The 12,774-nt window shown below is 46.7% G+C and overlaps 1 protein-coding gene across 4 annotated transcripts in view; it reads right to left on the bottom strand.

Moving 5' to 3' along the window:
• MAP3K13 (mitogen-activated protein kinase kinase kinase 13) overlaps window positions 1-11,929 on the bottom strand; it is a 70,210-nt gene extending 58,281 nt beyond the window's left edge. For 2 of the 4 annotated variants that reach the window (XM_042878300.1, XM_042878305.1), the window contains exon 1: window positions 5,257-5,308. The gene's annotated coding sequence lies outside the window, so the exon portion shown is untranslated. Of the gene's footprint in view, window positions 1-4,155; window positions 4,338-5,256; window positions 5,309-11,049 lie in introns of those variants that run through there. The other 2 variants (XM_042878302.1, XM_042878301.1) reach the window with 2 other exon arrangements.
• Between the last annotated feature and the right edge of the window lie 845 nt (window positions 11,930-12,774).

Here is a 12,774-nt window from a genome sequence, read left to right on the forward strand (position 1 = left end):
GGGAATCTGACCCAACCCAACACAACACATGATGCTTTGCAGAACCACAAGCAGCAGCAGCCTGTTTGGGCTCGGATGTACAAACCCCTGCAGTTGACTCTCTACTTGGTCACCTCACTGAGCTCCCAAACATAACTGTATTAAACCACTCCCATCAACAGTTTCTATTATTCCTCCCCAGCAGCTCTTGCCCCCAGGAGAAAACAATGGGTGATTGAACATAAAAATAATCTAGCTTGCAGCCAATACTTCCAAAGTCTCGTGATGAGCAGGCTGCAGGAGGAGCCTCTCCTCACAAAAACACAACAAATCAGTTACCAGGCAGCACTACTTCCTCCCCTTACTGATAGGCAGGTACATCGAAACTACAGCTCATTTGCATTCCTCAAGTACAATAACCCATTAAAAAAGTACTACATTTGTAAGTGAATCAGGAAGGTCAAAGCGCTCTTAGTCATCCAGCTGCTATGTTAACCTTTGCTTAGGAAGGGATGAAAAGAAACCTCCCAGGCAGCCCCATGACTGAAAAAAACTTCTAAACATCCTCGCTCTGCCACTGAGCAATGCCACAAAGAAAGTCTGGTTGTTATAAGGCAAACAGGCAGAAAACAAACGATGCTAAGGAAATTGGGCTGCTGCCTGCTGTGGTCCTTGGCACCGCCAGCATGGGAGCCCAACACCGCTACTATCCCAGCAGTATTTAACCTCCTGGTGGATCTGAAGCCAGCAACAGAGCTGGATACACAGCACCAGTGGGAAACCGCTCTTCAGGAAACACTCCAGCAATCCAGAGACAGGCACTGATAACTGAGGGAACATCACTGCTGTTAGTGCTAAGCTAACACAGCAGAGTCACTGAGCAAAGGCCCGAGCTGTGGCAGCCACGGTACCAGGCACCAACAAGACAGTGACAATGCAGCCTGACGAGTGGTGCCAGCACAGCCATCCAGAGCTGCAGATGCCAGGAGCACTGGCCTTTATCTGCAAGCTGATGGGCAAATCTGTTGAGCTAAGAAAAGAGTAGCTGCAGTTCACAAATCTGAAGAAGGGAACAAGATGTTTCCTGGCAAGACAAAAGGAGTAAAAAGAACGTTTTCTCACCCACTTGCTGCTTGCATTGCTGCTTTCCCCTTAGCTTGGCTCTGAAATCATACAGGCTGGCCACCTTCTCTGCTAAGGAAGCTCCAAAAATAGCACACACAGATGCAGTGGATTCCACTTTGGAACACACCATGGACAACGGTCTTTGTTCACTGCTCACACCACAGCGGTACACTCACACTTGGTAGATGAACACAAGGATAAACATGGGCCACATATGCAGAGAAAAAGATATCCAGACATCAAAGATATCATAGATGTCAACCTCAGAGTCAGGGAATGAACGTCTATTAAAGCAGCCTGCAAGTGCTGGGGTACAGCTCAATAAGAGCCAGACGGGCTAAGGGAAAAACCAGCTTATGGGATAGTTTAGAAGGTGGTGGTTGTTTTTTTTCACTAAATTGTCTGATGACTCATTAAAGAGAAATCTTTGTGATGTAACTCTTCAGTTAGACATGAGACTTATACAGAGAACTCTCATAATCAGCTCTCCAAGTAATCCTCTGATCACCATCTGGAGTTCAATCTAAATCCTGATCTCAGTTACGCTAAGTGCCCATGCAACTCTGAAACTAAGAATGTGCTATAAACACACCTGAAATGAACCATATCCTGACAGCAAGTTCACAGAGAGGTAAAAGAGAACAGGAATGCTAAAAAACTGAACTGCCTTTTGCTCCTCAAGCTCTTCACAGACATCTCTACATGGCAGAACAGCCACAGACTGTGCCGGAGGCAACTCCTGTCCATCACACCTAGGGAGAGGTTTCAAAACAAGTAGAAAGGCAGGACTTATCAGAACAATGCTACAGCTAAAACAGAACGTTTCTTCTAGCAAGCAAAAACAACTAGCAGAGTTACCAAAAACATATGCAAGGGATCAGTTATTTTACAAGTAACACAAAACATCTTACTGCTGCAGCATGCAGAAACTCCTTCACCTGAAGCACCATAAAAAGCAGGGCTTTTCAGCTTTTCAGCTGTAGTTAGTTTTTTGATGGTGGGGTTTTTTTCCCCTCCTAATTACCTGGAGATCCTATTCCCCATGGGGCAAACAAGGAAGACTGAGATGCCTCCTACCTACAAAGCCTCTTAGCTTGAGAAATGAGTTCTCTTGTATACAGTGCTTGGTGTCACATGCCCGGCTGCCCACAACAAAACACTCAAGACTGAGACGTGTCACATTGCCGAGGAACACATCTAATCTCATCAGTTCCAGAGGAATTCTCCTCTTTTCAAAGCAGTTTACCAATGACATTTTGGACCTCTGCAAGAAAGCCCACCACAGCAAGGAAAGAGGCATTGCATAAGCTGAAAACATCCAAGCAAGTATGCTTAGTTCATACTTGACAGCAAACGCTTACAGGAATAAGGATACTTTTTTTTCTTGGTTTGGTTGTTGTTGCTGTTTTCCAAATTACAATGTATATTAAAACCAAAAAGCTTTCTATGCTTCTGGAAGGAAGGAAGAGCCAGGGCCTCCTGACAGCTGGCTTACAGGCACACAGAGTTTCTTCCAGCTGAAGGTATGTTTAAGTATAAACAAGAGTTAGATTAGAAAGCCAACCAGACGTGACAAAAGCAGACTCATTTCCCCATGAGTGGAGATAGAACCCAACTACCTGCTCACACCACACAGCAGAGACTACCAACAGTGGACACTGGCATACAACAGGATGCTTTAAGACCACAACGCAAAAACAAACCAAAAAAGCTAACACCTTTTACATTCTTATTTCACACTCATCTGGAAATGGTGTTTTAATTAATTTCTATCTAATTTGGACGTAAGGAGGCACTAGAGGCTGAGCCTCCTGGTGACAGCTGCTGGGGAGCACAGACTGCTCCAGTCTGGAGGGTGAGAGTTCTTCCTTGTCATTATCTTTGGCAAAGTACTTCCCTCCTGGCTGCAGCAACTGATGTTCATAAGGGTTTCAGAAGACCAAAGTCCTGTGCACAAGTAAATATTTAACTTCAGCACTGTACTGTGGGGACCCACCTAGAGCATTGGATATAGGAGCCTACTTACACTATCTTTTCTAGCCAAGAATAATCAATGGCAATTTATCTTCTTTATGAGAAGTCGTAAAGATAAACTCCACAAGGACAGCAGTTAAGTTTTAGAGCTAATAATTTTAATAGAGGACCCAAAAGTGAATAATCCCAGGAAAGGAGATCTAAGCACTGTGATTCGCACTCCAGAACAGGTTCAGGAGGAAGGGCAGACGCCACAGTGCAAAAGTCATTTACAACCTAAGCACACGGAGTTCTGGAAGCTCAGGAAAAAACATTTTATCACTGCCGTTCTGCCATTAAACTTTGCCACCAAGTCTTACATAAAGTTCTTGGACTTCACAAGGCAAAGCATTTACTCCCCACTAAATATCTGGATAAAATCTACGAACTGCTGTACCACCACTGACTTAGAAATAATACGATTAGCATGGAGGCTGATGTTTGTTTCCATGCAGAAAATCTGCTCTTCGTCTTAGTGCAATAGATCCCAGCAATATTCTTTGCATTCCTCCAACACAAATTACTGCTAATATTCTCACTCCAAGTAGAGATTCTGATGCATCCAACAGCTCTGCAAACAAAATCCCAATCAAAAGCCATTCAGAGCAATTACCTGTTTATTCCATTCCCATTGTTTTACCACCTGTTTTCTTTATCTAAATGTGACTTATTTATTTTTTCTCATTTCTACTGTTCTGAACACCAGTTTCAGCAATGATTCTGGAACACCTATTAGTAATCATCACTACAGGTAAATTGCTTATACTTCTGCAGTACTGCATTTCCATCCCTTCGCACTCTGATGCTAACGCAGTCCAGCCCCAAATGTAGAGCTTGCCAGGAAACAAACTAAAAACATCTACACTGCTTTTTGTGGGTCTCCAGGGGGCTGAGAATACTGGTCCACGATGAAATAAGGAGGCAGACAGCGCTGCACAGCTTAAACTAAACCGAGCAGGACCGGAGGGAGCGGAGAACAAGATTTTCCAGTTTCAAGCAAGAAGAATAAGGAAAAGCAAAGCCAGGAGGGCAGCTCACCTGTCCAAGGAACCGCAGCCTCGGGCACACTTTCAGAAGCTGCTGTAAAGCCTGGAATCCGAGCAGTGCCCAGCTGGGCGGGCCTGCCGCTCCTGCTTACACACAGCCTGCGCTCACTGCGCTTCCACCCAGCGCCGAGCGCTGCCAGCAGGGAGCCGGCCAGCCACGCAGGCACTCACATCGAGAGGCAATGAAAGGAGGTAACGGGAGGATGGGAAGGAGGTGCACAGAGCTGCCCTTCTCAGCCGTAACGTTACCTACAGCGTTCCCTCCTGACACTGTACCCTCACTGACAGGGTTACCAAGCAGTGTAAGCTTTCACAGCTCAAACAGAGCTGGAATTAGAACCAAACGCACCTCCGGATGGCTGCTGAGAGCAGTATTTCTCTTTATTTTCCCATTCTGCTTTGAGAACGAGACAGGAGTAAGGCCAGTACAACTAGAGGACAGAAGGAAGGAACACGGAGCAGTAAGGCGACCTCAGCACTGTCACGCAGCAGAACTCCCACGAGAGGGGAGGGCAATGGGTCCCACCCCACTTTCTCCTCATGTTTCTCTTCCTTTGCACTACGCTGAGGGCACGTTGCTCGCACCACCTCCATCCCCACCGATCGGGACCACGAAGCGGGGGCTGACCCCATAAAACCACTAAAACTACGGCAGACGTTTGTTAAAACCGATGATGGCAGCACGGCACCGGAGCTGTGCGGAGATGTTCCGATGTGCCGACTGCCTCCGAAACGTTCTGTCCAGACGGGATTACGCCACAGCGCTGCCTCAGCAATAATCCGCTTCGGGGCTGCCTGCAGACGTACCCAAACGCTTCTACCCGCCCGCTAAGAGGAGGCGGCGTGCGGCGGACGCCCCAAAGCCGCTGGCAGGCAGCGCTAGCCCGCACCCCCGGCTACCACCGCCATGTAACTTCAGCTCCTTCAATGCGCTAAACTTCTTTTTGTCGTGCGCGCCAACCTGGCAGCTACGGCCTTACAACGAGGCAGCTCCCGGCGCGCATCCCGGCTTCCCCCCCCGGCCCGGAGCAGCGCCTCAGCCGCCGCACGTCCTGCCCGCCGCCCGCCCCCGGCGCGCCCAGCCCGCCGCTACCTGCGCCGCTCCCGCCGGGCTCCCGCTGCGTTCCTGCCGCCCCGCCGCTTCCGGCCGCCGTGTTGGCGCAGGCGCGGGGCGGGCGCTGAGGACGGCGGCTGAGGAGTCGGCAGCCCCCGGGGGGTGCGCCTCGGAGCTGGCGGAGAGGAGCCGAGCTCGGCGGGTGCCCCAATCCCGAGAACTGGGACGCCGGAATGAGGGACGGGCTCAGCTCGGCTCCAGAGCTGCCATTGGATGGCCGCGGTGGTTGTCGTGGGCAGAAGCGTGCCACCTGGGGCATTGCTCCTAGGCTCGGCGATGGCTGTTTCCAGTCTTGCCCACTTACGGCAGAGAGCGATTTGTGCAGGTCATGGTTTATCTGCAGTGCAGCAGTGCATCGCAATCAGACCAGGACGGGCTGGGTTCCTCCACGCTGCCGTCAGCCTGGTCCTGGTACAAGCGGCTGCCTCACCTTGTGCCAGGGGAGGGAGGTCAGGTTGGGTGTTAGGAAACGTTCCTTCTCAGAAAGAGCAGCGAGGCACTGCACAGCTGCACACGGAGGTGGGACAGTCAGCTGGAGGTGCTCAGAGCTGTGGGGATGTGGCACTGAGGGACGTGGGCAGTGGGCATGGTGGGGTGGGCTGGGATTGGACCTGGGGATCTGAGGGGTCTTTTCCAACCTGAATGATTCTATGATTCCGTAACCAAACATGTCTGCATCCAAATCTGTGAGAATTTGTGGCTGGTGAAGGTGAAGGACCAAGGAAGTTTGCTGCAGCAAACAACACCCAAGTGCCATTCTTCGCAATGTTGCTTTCCTTCCGAGCTTTCCTCTGCTCTGGGAGACTTAGCAATATCAGCCCAAATAGCCACATCGTTTGGGAATGGTGTTAGACTGAGACTGGGAGGTTTAGGTTGGATATTAGGAGGAAGTTTTTCAGCCAGAGGGTGGTGAGGCACTGGAACAGGTTGCCCAAGGAGGCTGTGGATGCCCCATCCCTGCAGGCATTCAAGGCCAGGCTGGATGTGGCTCTGGGCAGCCTGGGCTGGCAGTTGTTGACCCTGCACATAGCAGGGGATTGAAACTAGATGATCTTTGTGGTTCTTTTCAACCCAGGCCGTTCCATGATTCTATGATACGATCATTTTTTCAGCCAGTTCTCTCAAAAGATGATGATGCAGCCTGCGTGGCCAAGCTGGACATTCAGGTGTCCACCTTTCACAGGTGCTTTTAACATCGTACTTCACTAGCGGACAGACAAGTGCTTCGCTGGCAGTACACCAACGGAGCATCCTGCAGTCTGGGCTGGAGAATAGAAACATGTATTGATTACATGCATCTTCTTAGCATCATTGCCAACACTTTCCATGCCTCTTTTAGAAATGGCTCTCTGTGATTCTTTGCATTGTTTTTATTTCTAGTAAGGATATGAGTATTTACATCGCATCTCTGTATAAATTGCCTGGCATTCTTCATGCCTGATTCCTCAAGTTATTCCAAATGGCTGGATTGTTTCACAGTGATTTCACACTTACAGCAAAACGCTGCATTAAACTGTGCATAGCTACATCAAATAAGGGAACTTGCTTAATTTTCTTCATCAGTGCTTTTCTATGATGCTTCCACTTCATGGTATTTTTGCTGGTCCATAAAGACCAGCAGTGGCATTGCTTCAATGCTGAGGGACTAAGATACACTGAAAGAGTTACTAACACTTTAGATTAGTCTTCTGAAAATATTCTGAATTTCCATTCTCACTTCAGTTTTCTGCCTGTCAAACTTATGTAGGGCTATAGAATTGAGTACAATCAGAAGGAAAAGATAGCTACTGAAGTCCATATTACAGTATAGAGGGATGGGGGCAAACATCTCCTGTTTGCTGACATCAGTTCTTTGGATCAAGCCCTATATTGTTTCTAGTGATATTGCTCACTGCAAACAGCCCATATAGTACAAAAAAAAAGGAAACAGGATCTGCGTGACAGCACTGAGTGCTTATGTTTGCTCATACAGAAAAGAAAATCTGCAAAACATTCCCCATTTTTATTCTCTCACCGGTGGAAGATGTAGTCATTCAGTCGACCATGGGGCGTTTTGCATGCTAAGCATCAAGGGCTGTTGCTGAAGGTCGCTGCGCTGGGCTGTTTTGTGGGATATAAACCCAAGGTCTGAGCCTGCAGAAGCAGTACCACAGCTCGCCAGGAGGTGTTGCTTTGAAACCATGCAAACATCAGAGCTTAAAAGCCACGAAAGAGGCTTGGATTATTAAAAGCAGCTGACAGATAGGTTGTTCTGGCAGCAAGAACTCCGAACCCTTAATATGAAACGATGATTTTTATTTAAGACAAGTAAAATTCTAAAATGGTTCGTATGGGCAGAGCAGTACAGAGGGAAATAAATGCTGAGCAGGGCACCAACCTGAAAGAAAATTCTGTAGCTTTGTATGTTGCTAACAAATATGTTACAGCAGGTGTGTGCATGTGGAGATGTGAATGGCTTTTTTTTTCTTTTTTTGCAGGCTTTACTGCTAAAAAATATTACATATTACAGCTTTGATGTATTGTGAAGCTTTGGATGGGTTCAGGAAGCCATGGCGCAGAGTAAAGCCTCTGTAAGACAATGAGCTGTGCTGTCCTGGGCTGTTCACACTGCACAGGCACAGTCCAGAAGGAAGAAGCTGCTCATCTGGAAGGGCATGCAGTAGCAGGGACCCACTAGACAGACACTCAGCTGTTTGCAGTCAAACAGTGAAATTTAAACTCTAGGATAGAGTGTTTTACAGCCCTCAGTGTCTTGTGGCATAGATGTAGTTCCCACCCCTGCTCCAGCTGTGCCTTTCAAAGAGCTCCATGTACCAGCCCCAGGCTCTGAGCTCCAGATCTCTTCTAGGAAACAGTTTACAGAAGGACCTTGTGGTCAGCAGAAAAGGTCACATCAAGGTGGACTTGGCCAAAGGAGCCTTTGAAAAGCGTTTGATGATCAGATGCTAACAAGTATTGTTTTTACCACAGGTAGAAGTGCTAGCCAGGAGCAGAGGACAGCGTACCAGACAGAAGATCACAGGAAGCAGTGGCTGATGAATTCAGCAGGCCCTCTGAGCCATTTCAGCAGCAGTACGTGTGGATTTAGATCTTGTTGTTTAGATCAGCTGCTGTCAAGACATTTTCAGAGCTCCTGCCCTCCTCAGTGGAGCAGTTTTACCACAACACACGAGCTTGTACAGTGCACTTTCCATGTTCCTCAGAAGTAGTTTCAGCAGAAATTCACTGCTCCTTACAGCTGGCACTACATTACTTTTCAAATGCATTTGGGCTCAGAAATTGAAGTTTTGACCAACCAGGCTAATAACCACTTTTCAGTGATTTTTGTTCCATGTGAATAAGTCTATAGCAAATCAAGCCACGTCCTCTGAAGTACCAATGTTCACAAGTATGCTGGAATAAATATTAACCTGAGCCTCCTGCAAAGCATTTGTTTGTATCATTCAGCACTTCAGCATTCAGCAGGCTGTTGGTCCCAGGAGGCTGCAGAATTGCCAGATCTGTGGTGCTCCACTTCAAGAGGAAGCAGGATTCTCTTCCTTCTACCACAGCAAATGCTGAGGGGCTGGCAGACGGAGCACAACATTCATATTCATTTCAATCTGTCCTTTGATGAAGATCCCTCATTTCCATTTCTAGTAATGGGGTCTCTAAGGCATTGGCATTCTTCTTTGGAGCAGCTTTTTATTTCTCCAGAATTGCAACAAGTACATGGTGTATTTTCTGAGCATCATTCCCTACCACGTAGTCAAAAGACAGTAATCAAATGGATGACAAAATGTAATAACACTTACAGGAAGGTCTGCAACTATCTCAGTGCATCCTTCTCCTGCCGAAAGCAAGCTTTGGTTACTCAGTCTTCTTTACACATAATTGCAGGTTCTTCTGAAACGGCACTGGCTGTTGCAGAGACAGATAAAATCAGGACTGTCCCCTTGCAGAGGATGAACAACATATGAGCTGTTTTAGACATTGTATTAGCTTAATTTCTCTCTAGCTTTATTAGCAAGGTATGTCTTCTTTTGGCAGGCCTAGGGCTAAGAAAGCTGTCACCAGGTCTCCTGGTTTTATAGTCAACAGCTGTTTTTCGTGGAGGTGTATGCTGCCAGGCAATCTGGAGGCAAGAACCTGCTCCTTGGAAGCTCTGGATACTATACAAGTTCTTGCTGAATTTCTCAAAAGCTTGCAGAAAGAAATACATCTCGATTACATTTTGTCAATGTTAACTGTACCAGCAGCTCTGCAACCTCTCCACCCTCCCACAGCTACCTGTGCTCAGATACAGCAGAGCTCCATTGCCTTGGATCCAACTGCTGTGAAAATGGAAAACAACTAAGGTGTGAGAGAAAAGAAAAAAGGGGGGAAAAAGCCCAATCTGGGGCTGCCCATGCACTCTTCATCCTTCATTGGTTTGGGAGTTTGAGTTTAAGCTCATGTCCTTGTAGTTGGTCCTTGAGTAACTCAGTGAAGTACAGATTAAACACTTTACAGAAAGCTCTGAAGACTTTAATTTCCTCTGCCATATAAACTTAAACTTCCTTTTCTTGTTACCAAAATCTATTTATGTTTAAGAGGAATGTATTGCTTACAGCAACAAACCTTTAGCACTTATTGGAACCTTTCCACAAATCTATAAAGTTGCTGAGCCTTCTCTTTCTACAGACTGATCTCTTCTGTGTTTATTCAAGCTCAGAAAGTCCCTGCTGTGCCACAACTATGGTGATTACGTTATTAAAGGACAAGTAAATTGGAGCTTTAAGTTATAAACAGCAAGTACAACTAATTTGAGTGATCTTTGATTTTGGTCTGGTTAATAAAAAACCAACCAGTTATCTCCCACAACTCCAAGGTACAGTTCACAACATTTTTGTAAACTCCCCAAATGCACTGTTTCACAAGGAAATTGCAGGGCCTTATCCCTGGTTTTGTCATCAACACTGCTTACAAATAAAAGAATTCTGGTGATCTGCTGCAATAACAACCGAACAAGAAAGGTGTTTTGAGCAAGATTGCTGATGATACTAAATTGGGAGGAGCCGTTGACCGTGTCGAGGGTAAAGAGGCCTTGCAGAGATCCAGGCAAATGAGAGAGCTGGGGAATCACCAACTGCATGGAGTTTAACACGAGCAAGTGCTGGATTCTGCACTAGGAAGGTACAGGCCTGGCTACATATGCAGGCTGGGGGATGAGACGCCACATAGCAGTCCCACTGTACTTAAATCATCTTTCCACACAACCCCATCACGGGATCCAGCTATTTCCTTCCAATGATTCAAACTGCAGCACAAAGGTGGCTTTTTTAAAATCCCCTCACTCCCACATTATCCAGTGCCCATTTTAATGACACACGTGGGTGAATTCTTTGTACAATAACAAATAGCACACAGTAACAGCACAAACAAACAACAACCAAACAAGCACACTCAGTGACAATTATCACATTTAATATTTACCTTGGGGGGGGGGGACTTTAACCTCTTACCCAAGTTCTTAGCCCTACCCTGCACAACTTTTATCACATCTGGCAGGCAAGGAACCAAAATAAACCAAAAGGGGGCATGAACCATCACCTGATTGCTAGCCCCACCATGCACAACTTTCATTACATCTGATGGGCAGGCAACTAAACTAAACCAAACCAGGGGACTCTAATCCCCCAGGGGTTTTAACCCCTTACTTGGGTTCTTAGCACTGTACTGTGCAACTTTCATTACATCTGACAGGCAGGCAACCCAAATAAAATAATAATAAAAGAATGCTTTAATACTCACTAATCAGTGGTCTTGTCTGGAGAGCTCTTCAGCCTGGGGATCAAGGCCCTCCCTGGAATACTTCAGTGCCAGATGATATTCTGTGAACTCAGGAACTGTCGAGGCTTACCCCATCTGGGGTGCCAAACCGATGCTGTAAGTCAATCTGTTATGAAACTCCCTAAGAATCAAGTTGGAGTGTCAGAAAGCAAGCACTCCTTATTTTCAGTGCTGAACGTATGGGGGTTGCACTCCACCTGTCATGCATACCTTGCACAAAAGATCTTCAGCTTATATACATTACTTGCATTACACGTGCTGAGGTTTTCTTGGAGGTACATACATATTCAACACTCGCTTTCACAATTAACTGATTCCAAGCAGAATTATCCTTATTTATTTGGTACAAAGACTTAACAGAACACTCCTTATTTGCTTGGTACAAAGACTAAGCAGAATTTTCCTTTATCTATTTGGTGCAAAGACACAGCTCTTCCCATTATCCAAGCAAACTTCAGGGCATTCCATCAAGGAACACGAGCAAACTTAACAATCTCATTACAACTCATATTAAGGTGGGGTATCAGGAAGGATTTCTTCACTGAGAGGAACAGGCTCGCAGGGCACTGGGCACAGCCCTAAGCTGCCAGAGTTCAAGAAGTATCTGGACATCACCCTCAGACACATGGTCTCATTTTCCAGTGGTGCTGTGCAGAGCCAGGGGTTGGACTCAATGTGCTGCCAAACAAACCCTTAAGACAAATGTGGTATTAAGATGCAGCCATTCTTTAATATAGCACTAGATGCAGAAGGGGATCCTTCCATCTAATCATAGAATCACCAAGGTTGGAAAAGACCTCCAAGATCATCCAGTCCACCTATGATCAGTATTTCCCATTAAACCATGTCCCTCAGTATATCTAAATGTTTCTTGTATTTCCAGGGACAGTGACTCAACCAGCTCCCTGGGCAATCCATTCCAGAGCCTAACCATTCTTTCTGAGAAGAAATTTTTTCTATCATCTAACCTGAACCTTACCTGGTGCAACTCGAGGACATTCCCTTTAGCCTTAGTTGTGAGGAAGAAGAGGCCAACCTCCACCTCACCACAACCTCAACTCAGGGAACTGTAGGGAGCAAGAAGATCTCCCTGAGCCTCCTCTTCTCTGGACTGAACCATTCCACTTCCATCAGCCTCTCCTTATGAGACTTGTGCTCCAGACCCCTCACCACGCCATCCCTTATAATACATTTGGGTACAGTACTTCTATGTACTTGGAGAGAGGTCTCCAGCACTCATGAGACCTCAACCACCTCTCCCATTCATGCACCTTTTGTTAGTTAACAGTCTCCTTTCTGGCAGGCTAGACAGACATGCTGATGTTCAAGATGCTCCTAAAAGACAAGATTAGCCACACCAACAACAGACGGTCCTCGTGGAACTCGGGATGATCTATGATTTTATATACTCATACAGAACGTTTCATATCAAGTTCTAAAGTTTCCCCTCTACCTGTTCCGCACCAGTGGAAGAACCTCGTTGTACCAAGTGCATCCACCAGCCCCCCGGGAACCTAGGCCAGCCTTCACTACCCTTATTGCACGAGACTTTTTCCTTGTATCCAACCTAAATCTCCTGTCTTTTAGTTTGAAACCCTTTTCTCCTTGTCCTATCACAACAGATCCCGCTAACGAGTCCGTCCCCTTCCTTCCCTCAGCCTCTCTTTAGATAGGCAGGCTGCTCCC

Source organism: Lagopus leucura, unplaced genomic scaffold (genome assembly GCF_019238085.1).
Source record: "Lagopus leucura isolate 7727_CA_CO unplaced genomic scaffold, USGS_WTPT01 Super-Scaffold_100021, whole genome shotgun sequence".
Lineage (NCBI taxonomy): Eukaryota > Metazoa > Chordata > Aves > Galliformes > Phasianidae > Lagopus > Lagopus leucura.